General features: G+C 41.1%; 1 protein-coding gene and 1 long non-coding RNA gene across 2 annotated transcripts in view; one reads left to right on the top strand and one right to left on the bottom strand.

Annotated features, from left to right (window-relative positions):
* LOC129768083 (uncharacterized) overlaps nt 1-12,860 on the top strand; it is an 83,505-nt gene that overhangs the window by 23,546 nt on the left and 47,099 nt on the right. The gene's annotated exons all lie outside the window — the stretch shown is intronic.
* Nucleotides 6,253-12,860, bottom strand: part of LOC129768084 (uncharacterized) — a 36,576-nt gene continuing 29,968 nt past the window's right edge. Inside the window, exons 2-3 of the long non-coding RNA XR_008741630.1 lie at nt 6,394-6,723; nt 6,253-6,331 (exon numbers count right to left, since the gene is read on the bottom strand). This is a non-coding gene — a long non-coding RNA (uncharacterized LOC129768084). The remainder of the gene's footprint in view (nt 6,332-6,393; nt 6,724-12,860) is intronic.

Genomic DNA, 12,860 nt, shown 5'->3' with positions numbered 1-12,860 from the left:
ATCGACCATTTCTTTCTTTCTTTGTTTTAAAGAGGCTTTAAACTTTCCAGTTATTTCGCCTCTAACACATCGACCAGGGGCGTGTGTTTTATTATAAGCTGTTGAAGTTTGATAAAATAATCAATACAATAAATTATCGATTTGAGTCATTTGCCACTTGAAAACGATCAGAACATCAAACCAATGTTCCATCAAATACGGCAAAACACGACTCAATCGAAGCACTTAGCTCACTAAAGGGTGTGTCACATCAAATTGCATCACGGAAAAAACGCTGTAGAAATTTAATTTTTAGGAGTTATATCTTCAGCTTTCGCTTGTAATCAGATAAGAGTGTATAGATCACGTTGGCCATGCTTCACTGTCAATTTTTCGTAAATTTGGAAAAATGTCGTCGAACGAAAAAGAGCGTCGTGAATTAATCCTGCGCACTCATTTCGAGAATCCGGAGTTGTCACATCGGGACATCGGTAAGATGCTGGGAATCGTCCAATCCACGGTCAGCAGAGTACTAAAACGATACTTCGAGAACCTAACCATAAACCGGAAGGTGAAGAACGGCAAAATTGGATGCTCCGTCATTAAAAAAGATCACAAGCACGTAGTTAAGCAGTTTAGACGTGATCCGAGAAGTTCGGTCCGGGATGTCGCCAATAAACTGAATTTGTCAAGTTCATTCGTCCAGCGGACCAAGCAGCGGGAGGGCCTGCGTACATACAAGGTTCAGAAGGCTCCTAACCGCGACGAAAGGCAAAACATGGTGGGGAAGACGCGAGCCCGGAAGCTGTACACCGAAATGCTGACGAAGCCGCATTGCCTGGTAATGGACGATGAAACCTACGTCAAAGCGGACTTTCGTCAGCTGCCGGGCCTGTTGTTCTTCTCCGCAGAGGACAAATACAGCGTTCCGGAGGAGATTCGCAAGCAGAAACTATCCAAAAAGTACATGGTGTGGCAAGCGATCTGCTCTTGCGGAAAGCGGAGCGCCCCCTTCGTGATGACCGGCACGGTAAACGGGCAGGTTTACCTTAAGGAGTGCCTACAGAAGCGCTTACTACCACTATTGAAGCAGCACGAGGGCCCGACCATCTACAGCGTTTTTTCCGTGATGCAATTTGATGTGACACACCCTTTAGTCTTGAATCCTTCCTATTAGCCCTTGTCTGCATTGATAGGTGGGCTACCATACAAATAAAACACAAAATTTCTGCATAACTCGAGAATTGGTCAAGCAAATGAAACCAAATTAGGGTGTAAGAAATGTTTCTATGGTGGTTAAACACTCCACCCCCTCTCTAAGGGGGAGCTGCCATACAAATAAAACACAAATATCTGTATTACTCGAGAATTAACCAAGCAAATGAAATGAAATTTGGCATGTGGAGGTTTTAGAGTGCAACAAATGTTTTTACGGTGGTTAGACATTCCAACCCCCCACTCTAAGGGGGGGCTGCCATACATTTTTTTTTCTTTATTTTTGAGACTTTCAGCCTCCTGGGCTGGTTCGTCTCAGAGGGGGCTGCCATACAAATAAAACACAAATTTCTGCATAACTCGAGAATTAATCCAGCAATTGGAACCAAATTTGGCATATGGAGGTTCTAGGGAGCAATAAATGTTTTTATAGTGGTTTGACACTCCTCACATTTCTCTAAAGGAGGGGGAGGGGTTGCATAACTCGACAACTAATTAGGTAAATTGAGCCAAATTTGGGATGTGGAAGTTTTAGAGGGCACGAAATGTTTTTATGATGATTCGACAGAACTAGCCCCTCTCTAAAGATAAGGGGGCTGCATAACTCGAGAACTAATCAAGCGAATGGAGCCAAATTTGGGATGCGGATGTTTTTGGGTACGAGAAATGTTTCTATGATGGTATGGCACCCCTTTCTCCTCTGGAAAGGAGAGGGGGTCCCATGAAAATAATGCACCTATTTCAACAAAACATATTCCAACCAAACATGACAATTGAAAGTTTTCGGAAAACTCTGAAGGAACATGGGAAAATTCGAAAAATTCAGTTTGCATGTGTTCTACAATTACATATTGATAAGCGTTGTTAGTCCATTTGATGCTTGCGGTAACGAAATTGATCTTCGTTCGAAAGTGGAAATGGATTTTACTGTGATAAAACCCATTCCTATATCTTCTTCTATCTATTTAAATAATAATGGATCGCCGAATGTGTTGATAAGAGCAAAGCTCGAGAAAGGCATTGTCCGATTCAGGGCTGTCATCATTCTATCATATATTCTGTATCAAACATTTATTCCATGTAACGGAGAAACATGTTATTTGCAAGTGGATGAAAAATCTTGAACGAGAATTGTGTCTGAAAACAATCTGATATTATAATGTCGAGTTTGGTAGAAGCACTGATAATTTTATAGTAAAAAATAATTTTAAAGGGTAGATTAGAAGATCAATCAATGAACAGTACTGCGATTGGACCCATGAACGTGCGCTTAGTGAAGGAACAGTGGAAAATAAATTTTGGGCGGGACGAAGTTTGCCGGGTCAGCTAGTGTGGAATAAAATTAGTATTCATTCATGGCGAATGGAAATACAACCAAAACCTCGAAAGGCCCTTTTTCATGCTCCTCACGCACTTTTATTCCCTATCGTTCTTGTTGATTTAATTAGATTCCATTGTTGACAGTGAAAATCTCCTTTCATCCCGCAAAACCATCCCCGGGCATGATGGACGATTCAACAGGGAGACAGGGAGCAGGAGTGGGGGAGAGCGTTTTTGTGAATTATGGGACTTGTTGCCTGGGATCCGTAGCGCCGGAACGACTCCACTCCACACCGAGAAGAAGCTCAGGTAAAAGCACTATCTGAGCGAACGAAATGAGTTATGAGATTATTTCGCAATTGGGTGCGGCCGTATCTCGCGTGCAGGTAATATTTTCAATTTGGGACACGTTCGCACACGCACTCACCTGTCGTGGTGCTATCGGGGAGGGAGCTGGAGCTGGGATAAAGTTCCGCAACCGCTTTTAATAGGTTGCCTATAAGCACCAAAGTTAGGCTATAAAGGTAAACATTAACCGAAGCTGTTTCCCCACTATGAAAGCGGCAATTTATTGCACTTTGGCGAGGAGATTGAGGGAGCGCACTTCTGGACGAAGAATTTCTAACGCGCGATGGGAGTGGGGGGAGATTCATATCGGGTTCCTGTGGGATGCTTGGGAGCGATGTGAATATTTTAATAATGGATTGATATTGCCTTACGTGTGGATTAAGGTTAAGATGGGATCCATTAGGGATGGGTTTTTTGTCCGGCCTGGGATTCAACACTTTCACCGTTCGAATCCCAGATTAGATCAGCCTTTGGCTGTTTATGGCGGCTACGTATGTGGATTTCAATTGCCCACATTGACCCTAGATCAGCAATTGGATTTTAAAGAAAAGGATTCGACATTAAAATTGAGTATAATCTCTCGCTTGGGAAATGGTAAGCATCTTTAGTCTCAATTTGCAGATTGTTTTTTGATTTTCTGACAAAAAGCATCCTTTTGTTTTATATACATTTCTTCATTGAATCAGAAACTGATTCGTTCATTGTGGTCTCCTCTCACCGATACACTCGAATGACCCTCAGTAAGTATTATATGAGACTGATGATAAAATTAATCATGGCATGGGTATTCAAGCATCTGTTCAATAACCAGAACCCACTCCTTCCATAACTTCTCGAAACGATAGCAGTCTCTACTTGAGGAAACTTACATTTTCTTACACAATATGTGCACTCAAAGTCGTTTGTCGGACCGATAGTTCGAACAAAAAAAAATTGTAACTAAAAGAAACTTATATACAAACAAAGCATGACTTCGCCCTAAGGGTAAACTAGGAGATGGAATTTAAAATAAATTGACCATTTTTAACGTTGTAACTTCGGGTGTTGTTGTGCTTCGACTTTCATCTCATCTCACACAATGTATGCACCACTGGTCCAAGACAACCACCAGATGGCGTAGCATCGGCTAGCATCAACTTAGACTTTTGATTCGGTGCCATTCCGGGTCTCATGTTCACTGGATGGGAAAACTTGTATCTGTCCTCATCGCAAACGTAGAGTGGTTGGTGTTCTCCGCAGTATAAATTATGAGTAGCATAAAATTGCGTCACGTATTCACCCTTCTACCGCTGCAAGGTTCTTTCTCGACGATAGGCCTTATCAGTTGCTATCGGATGATCTGGAATCGTGCAGGGTATGAATAAATATCATAGGCGGTGAGTATACGACACATTCACATTTGATAGGGTTGCGTGGTTGGGTACTCTAGTTTAGCCATTCATCTTTTCTTGACGTTTTGGACAACACAAAATAACAATGTACATGTATTACATATATTTAGGGAAACTTTTCGATGAAATCCATAATTTTTGTGTAAACTTTAGGACTCTTTTCAGCATAGTTGGAATAGTCTGATTTTGATCAAATACTCCGTTTTGTACGCTAACTTTTTGCCATTTCGACGAGAATTTCATAATGCCTCTCTTACAGAATCCCTTTTACAGGCTCATTGGCAAAGATCTGAGACAGTCGACTTTTACAAGATTCTTTGAAACGATTTTTTCACCAACAATATCATTCGCTATAAACAGGAACAGGTCTTAATCAATTGGCACTAGTTTCGGACTAGAATTTGGATTCATTTCGGAACTTTTGGCGTACAACTTGAAAATACATGTATGTGGCTCTTCGATTCAAAAGAGTTGCTTCACTTAGGTGAACGGTTGGCGACTTAGCCGATCATCAAAGTTCATGCTTTGCTCATCTCTACTCCAGAATCTGGTTTTCTTATTCGTTCTTACATGTTTTTTGTGGCGGACAAAGTGAATCGAGCAAGCACTAATCAGAATCAAAGAAAAGAAGATGAAAAAAAGAGAGAACCTGGTTTAAGGGTTAAATATTGATAAAGATTTTGTTGGAAATGTTGTTGTCTAATCATATCGTGCCTAATACACGTCGAGTTGTCTTTTCTTCCACAATTTACTATAGTATTAATAATTAATAGTTACGGAATCTTGAAGTCCGGTTCAGTTCATATCACAAACGGGTTTTCTAGGGCCATCATTTGATGTATTTTTTTTATTTTCGCTTATTTTTTGTCGACCTATTTCTGTTACTTTAGTGCCAATAACTGATATCAGGGAGGCGTTTGTGACGTATTGAATTAGTTAAAATTACGAATTTCTGAATACTTACAAAAACTCTATTCAAAAGAAATTATGCTCAAAGTCCTACGTTAAGTTTCCGTTCGTGTCTCTAGGCACAGACCTTACATTTTAATTTTATGCTCTAAGCAAATTATTTTTCTCACACAACACTCAAAAGGACGAAAGAGTAACAATACCTGTTGATTTTATTTTGACTAATATCCAGTTAAAAATGTTAGTGTTAGTGAACACACTTCGGTGAAACAAAAGTTCCCCAACTTGCATGCATTTGCAATGTTCTTCTTCTTCTTTTCCATTGTTTTCGGAGACTTTGAATTTGCAATGCCAATTACTCCAGGCACCATGGTGTTGATGGCTGTGTTGGGGGAACCGTAACTCGGGCCAATCGAAACGGAGTAGTTAGGGCGTTTAGATAGTGGTTGAAATTTAACGGTTATACAATAGCTTATCTCAGGAAACATAACATTTTATTAACTGTGATAGATGCGTAGAAATACTTCCTATAAATTGATGGAAACCAATATCTTCCCGATATATTGAGAAATGTTCGAGTTATAAGCAATCGAAATCTTTCATTTTTCCTACATGCTCAGTGTTTAAATTTTCATTTTACTCCCTATATATTTCTGTTAGACGTAGTCCTACGTCAAAAGTCAGCATTAAGGAGTGTTTTTGAGCTTATTAGTTGGTGACTTTCAGATCGATCATTCAAATTTGGCAAAATTGTGCATTGTTCCCGAGCTGAGAGTGGCGTCAAAGTACAATACATTGTCGGAGGGGAAGATGTTATTTTCCATTAGCGAGAACTGTGTTCTTTGGTTGAAAACTGAAGGTGAAAATTCGTAGCTGCCGCCACCACAACGCAATCGATTTCGGTTTTTCTGTTGCCGTTCTGCGAAAGGTGCTGGGTAGTATAATTTGTGATTTATTTCTTTGTGAATTGTGTTTTTGGGAGCCTTGGAAATGTGACGTCTCTCCTGTTCTGTCCACGACATTGTTCAACCGATTTTTTCATATCATAGATGTTCCTCTGACGCTTGACGTGTCTTCATATATGTGGTTGGGCAGAAGGTTGCTTCAAAGAGTTGGCGCAGGGACTTGGATACTGGTGCATCGTTGTTTTTTGCAATTGATGGATGAAGCTGTAATTAAATACGTAATTAAACACGAGAAGAAGGACACTGAAACGGAAGTACACAATTACTTTTGAGTCTTAGCCGGGCCTCCTTAAAACTCACATGGCAAGGCCTTGTTCTCTTTATCGATGTACCAGGAGTATGCCCAATTTTTCCGAGCTTGAACCAGAGCCCCGTTCTAGCGGCTCTCTACCCCGAGCCAAGAACAGCTACTTTTCGCAACGATGAAATGGTTGGTGGTCGAAAACTTGGAGTGGGTACACCTGGTTGACCCTGATTGATGTAATAGTTGCAGTGACGTGAGGCGCAGATCGGGATTTGTGGGAAGTGTAACTACACCCAAACTAGCGTTGGCAGAAAACATATCATCTTTGGCAGAAATGATGCCATTTAGTGGGCTGAAGAGTCAAATGCGCAAATAATGAGCTGTTTTTAAAGCTTAAAACTGGTTTGTATGTATGCGAGTAGACATCTCTTTCTGTTTTATTTTTTCATTTCATTTAGGATTGTGCCAAAAAAATAAGTCCATACGACGTCAATGGGGATCGAACCAAGGCCGGCTGGAATGCAAAGCTATTTCACACGACCACGCTATCCACATGGCTAATGATGCTTCAGCAGTTGTTCAGTAAATACGTGATAATATTGCACCTGATTATATAATGAAGTTTTTTCTAAGAGTAAAAAAGGAGCGCATGAAGGAGAACAATATCTATCTCGGTCTGGGCCGTGTATGTGGCAAAGTATGCGGAAAGCTTATTTGTCTTTTGTTTCGCTCGCTCGTATTAATCTTATATTGCTGTACCATGTATATTATACAAATGCTTACCAGTATTTGGGCGTCATGACATTTTCTGTTATGTTATGTCTCATCTAATGTCATAAATCGTAATGACAAAACATGAGCTAAAAATCAATTTTGGGTGTAGTGACCAACTAGAATTGTTCCATCCACGGTTTGGGATGGAGCAAGAGGAGCTTCGTTGTCTTTATTGGATTCAATTGTTCGGATTTCGATGGAAAGAGTTCCACATTCGAGCTGCGTCAATGTTTCCTGGACCAGTGTGTGGCCAAGCGTTATCATGAATGAAAAAGACTGTTACTTGCTATTGCTGTTTTTTTTGTTACAGTGTACCTTTCCACGTTTGTAGAAATTGGCACTAACAGTTCCGTGTGGTTCTGCCGCTCGTAGTATGGCAGCACGTCTTGCTAATGGTGTTCGATCGTGGATGCTCTGTTTTGGATGTTGATTGTCCTTGGTCCACACATAGTTTCACGCTTTGATGTAGACTTCACTTCTCATCGTCAGTTGCTATACGCTACGGAAACATCCACCTTCGCTCGGTAAACAAGGGAACAACTGCTTAAGCAACTTCTAGTTCGTTTTCGAGTTGTTCTGACGTTGAAACAGAGTTATCTTGCAATAATGCTAACAATTCAATGGCATCGTTTGTCAATAGCATTAAAATCATTGCTTCAGAATCGTTGAGGCCACATTCATACTCACACTGAATTCTTAAAACTATCCTTACATCTAATATGTATTAACAATTCAACTTATTCTAATGTTAGTACGCTCGCGAAGGATGAAAAGGAGGGGAAAATAAGGGGAAAAGGATGTAAGAACAATCACACTCGAAGATCGATAGCTTTAAGGAAAACATATATTTGGGACATGTAATCAAGGTCTAACCTTGCCAACACATCTCTCACCGACACATTGGGATGCCTTCCTCGGGCCCGAAGGGAGTTTCCTAAATTCGATCTGGCAACAAGATATAGCTCGCACGACCAAACAACGTGTTCGATGTCGTGGTAACCATGACCACAAACGCAGAGTTTGCTGTCGGCAAGCTGGAAACGAAAAAGTAGCGCATCTAGAGAACAGTGATTGGACATGAGTCGGGAGAAGGTCCGAATAAAGTCCCGATTGAAGTCCAGACTTTTGAACCATGGTTTGAGGCTAACCTTGGGGATAATTGAGTGAAGCCACCGACCCAATTCATCTTCGTTCCATTTGCGTTGCCAGTTAGCGATGGTATTTTTACGGACTAAAGAATAAAATTCATTGAAGGCGATTTGACGCTGATAAATATCGCCTTCAATTGCACCTACCTTTGCTAATGAGTCAGCCCTCTCATTACCCGGAATTGAGCAATGTGAACCCAGACAAAGGTAATGACATAACAGCGTCTGGATAAAGCACTCAAAATTTCTCGTATTCTCTCAAGGAAGTACGGCGAGTGCTTTTCCGGCCTCACTGAACGGATAGCTTCGATGGAGCTAAGACTATCCGTTACAATGTAAAAGTGTTCAATAGGTCGTGAGGCGACGCTGTCCAGCCAGTTCAGCCAATTCAGCAATATACACTGAGTAAGGATTCTGAAGACTGTGGGAGGTGCTAAAAAATTCGTTGAACACTCCAAATCCTGTGGACTCATTCATAGAGGACCCATCAGTAAAGTACATATTGTCACAATTGACACGCCCATACTTTGCATTGAAGATCGTAGGAACGATCCCCGATCGAAGATAACCTGGAATTTCATGGATTTTCTCCTTCATGAACAGATCAAAATGTACAGAGGAATTGATGTAGTCAGGAAAAAAAACACGGTTGGGAATATATGAAAAAGGAACAACCTGCATGGAGATGAATTTATTATATGAACTCATGAATCCAATTTGAATGAAAATTTAGCTCGAGCAGTTGCTCAAGATTTCCGATCACCAATGGGTTCATAACCTTACATCGGATGAGGAACCGGAGAGATAATAAATTGAAGCGATCTTTTAGTGGGAGTACGGTTGCCAAATGAGGACAAACCTTCCGCGCAAAATTAAAAATAAATCGATGTGAATATTCTTCGCTTTCATTCGTTGAAGAGCGATTCCTCATGTTTCGAGCCACTTTCCATAATTTTTTCATTGACGTTTCTCGTGACAAACCTCCCACGAAATATCGCCAATGAGCACGCTTTTTCCCTCTGATCAAATTTTTGAACTGATTCGCAAGGTCTAAATACGTTTGAAAATTGTCGGTAGTTCCACGTTTCCGAAAAGCTTTAAATGCATTCGATTTTTCTACATAAAGCTTGGAACACTGGCTATCCCACCATGGATTGGGAGGCCTTCGGCGAATGGTGAAACCTGGGAAGGGTTTCGTTTGAGCGCGAACCGCGCTGTCATTGATCAAACGAGAAAGGAAGTTACTCCTCCAATGGAGGTAAACCATCTCTGGAATTGATGGCTAGAGCAATCGCGTCCGCATATATTTTCCAGTCAATGTGTCTCGTTAGGTCATATGTCATGTTTATAGATTCAGAAGAATTCGACCCAATGGTGATGGAAATTTTGATTGGCAAGTGATCACTACCGTTGGGGTCCTGGATTACATTCCACTTGCAATCTAACGATAGTGAATTCGAATTCGAGCGAATTCGAGCAAAGCGAAAGGTCAAGAGCACTTGGTTCAGCAGGAGGTATAGGTACACATGTTGTTTCCCTCGTATTCAAAACGGTCATATTGAAGCTATTACAAAGGTCATATATCAAAAATGAACGCTTGTCGTCGTACTGTTCCCCCCAGACAGTTCCGTTGAAGTCTCCCAAGATCAAACGTGGCTCAGGAAGGAGTGAGCACATGTCAACAAGTTGCTTGCGGCTAACCGCAGCTCTCGGAGACCAATTCAAGCTGACAATACAGAGGTCTTTGCCTTTGATGTTCGCATGACAAGCAACAGCTTCGATCCCTCCAATAGATGGAAGGTCAATTCGAAAAAATGTGTGGCATTTATTGATCCCCAATAGCACCCCACCGTATCTGTCATTACGGTCCATGCGTATAGTATTAAAATCGTGGAAAGAGAGATCATCTCGCGAAGAAAGCCAAGTTTCGGACAGAGTATTTTGAATGTATCCAATTTAGGGACAATTCCACTGTAAAACAGTGATATCTCCGACTTCTCTATTTAAATTAGACATCAAGAGAGATACTCATTGCAAGGAGGCCATGTTTGCAGCAATTGTTGCAAAATTGTCTTTAATACTGGAAGCATTGAGATGACAATGGTTCTGATGGAGTCGGAAACATTAAAGTATGTGAAGATTTGAGCCACAAAGTCAGTCAATTTTATAAATCCCGATTGGGAAGTTGAACTGAACGGAAAAACAGGGAAAGTTGGGGTTTTCGATGTCCCCTCAAGTTCTGGGTCGTTCGAAGGTAAGCTATTCCTACGGAAGCCAGGAGGGACCTGATTTTGCAGCGAGTGCAGCGGACAAGCACTCGATTTTTTAGACAAGCTAACTTGTTCTTGAACTCCGGGGATTCCCTTTGGAAATAAACGGTGTGTCCCCGCTAGCTGTGTCCGCTTCCATTTCATCAACTGGCAACGTGGAAAAGGTATTGTGTGTTGAGATTGATTGTTGTTGTTGTTGTTGTAGGCTCAGTGGAGGAGCGCCCTTTAAAATTTCCGCAAATGTGCGCTTCGAGCGTTCCTTTAAAGAGCGCTTCTGTTTCTCCCAGCGACTCTTGTAAGTTTTACAAGTTGAGAGCACGTGTGGAGTTCCCCTGCAATATGGACTCTTATGCTCAGTCGCACTGCAGGATTCCCCCACATGTTGCTTTCCGCAAGTTGCACAGCGCTCCTTGTTGGCACAATAATCTGAAGTGTGACCAACTGATTTGCATTTTTGGCAAGTCATGGGGTTTGGCACAAAGAGCACCGATTTTGTCCATCATAACGTAGCCAGGGAGAGCGGAACCAGCAAAAGTTACTCGAAACGAGTCGGACGGCGTGAATTTAGTTTCTCCCCCTTCCTGGGAGACTTTGCCCAGTTGGCGACAGTCCAAGATCTCGACATCCATTGAGGGGAGCTTCTTGAACTTTCCATTCCCTTTTTTAATAAATTCACACGTCAGACCCGTTTCTGTAATCACCTCCGCTAATTTCTACGTTATGGCAGGGCACGTATGCGCGATATTCTAAAATGAATCGCTTGTCGACAACAATAGCGTTAGCTTGCTTCCGATCAGCCACGACAACACGCAGTTTGTTCGGGCGAACGGAAACAGCAGGATTGGGAGGCGTGATCGGGAGTTCAGCGGGAGCGGTAGCGATAGGGGGAGCGAGTGGAGGAATGGGAGCAGGAGATTGAGGGGGTGAAGAGGAAAGGTTTGCAAATTTTCTTGAGAAGGGCTTGTTTAGGTGGGTTAATTCCTTCCCTGAAAAGACATCTTCTGAAGGGGGAACGCGTTGAGCCGACTTCCCACCTCCCCTAGATGTGGAGGGGTAGACAGTGAATTCAATATCCATGTCAACGGGATCTCCGCATTCTGACATCTAAAGTGGCAGATGTACAATTTTTCAGTAATTTTTCATTTTTTTTTCTGATTACTTCTTAAACTAATAACCTTAATCTAATAAAAAGATATACTTATATCACACACCCGTGCGGTTGAATTGGAACGGTTCCCAGCGAACCGCGTGTACACAGCACAGCTGCGACGGTGTATGGCTCCACAGTGCGATGATGATTTTGATGATATCGCGATAAACACACCAGCACACAGCGCCCGCGGTGCAGGCCTTCTTCCTTCCGATTTGTTTGCTTCACACCCTGGCAGACCAAAAATCCCGTTAGGGTGAAACAATTATTTCACCAGCAACGAAAGTAACGGTATCACAACAGTATCACAACGGTATTACAAGCTAACGGTATCACTAGATGGAAAAAACACACAAAGACAAATGATATTCTTACCTGCAAAAAAAGAATTCCTCATTTGAAGGAAATGCAAATTTTCTACGGAAAAGTTAATTTCCATTCATAATTTAATTTTTGAAAAAGTGTTTATTCCGCCTGAAAACCAATTATTCTTAGATGCTTCCCTAAACCAGTAAATGAAGCTCGATACCGTCAACGCGAATGAATACTAGAACTGTTACATCATTGTCATATTTGCGGACGGAAATTTGGTTGAGACCCTAATGAATAGTTATATATTCAGCCATTCCATGCCAAACCGATATATTGGTTCTCAGATCACCACAAAAAATGGTTGTTTCGTTTCTTATCGCAAAATATTAGACCCGTATTCTTTTTTTTTTATTAGGGTGACCATATCTATTTTAGGGTAGTTCGAAAAAAAATGTTTCCACTTTTTTTTTTCCAAAAGTTATTTTTTTTCAAAAAATCATTACTTTTGAACTACTGGACCGATTGAGATGATTGACATATCAAATTAGAGCCAATAAGCTAATATTGTTTGAAAAATATTACATTTGCAAACAATTTGGATTCTGTTTTTGTAATTATATCCAAAAATCAGATATGTTTTTTTTTGGAGTTATTATTTTTAAAGCTAACCGATGGTCCGAAAAATATTTTTTCCACTTTTTTTTCCAAAAAATACCTTTCTCAAAAATTCATGACGTTTGAACTACTGAACCGATTCAGATAATCGATATATCAAATTAAAGCCTACTAGCTAGCCTATTTTGAAAAAATAACATACTTGCCAATTAATTGGATT

The sequence above is a fragment of the Toxorhynchites rutilus genome, chromosome 2, assembly GCF_029784135.1.
Source record: "Toxorhynchites rutilus septentrionalis strain SRP chromosome 2, ASM2978413v1, whole genome shotgun sequence".
Classification (NCBI taxonomy): domain Eukaryota; kingdom Metazoa; phylum Arthropoda; class Insecta; order Diptera; family Culicidae; genus Toxorhynchites; species Toxorhynchites rutilus.
The sequence above is the reverse complement of the archived record's forward strand: the minus strand, read 5'-3'. Positions and strand labels throughout refer to the sequence as shown.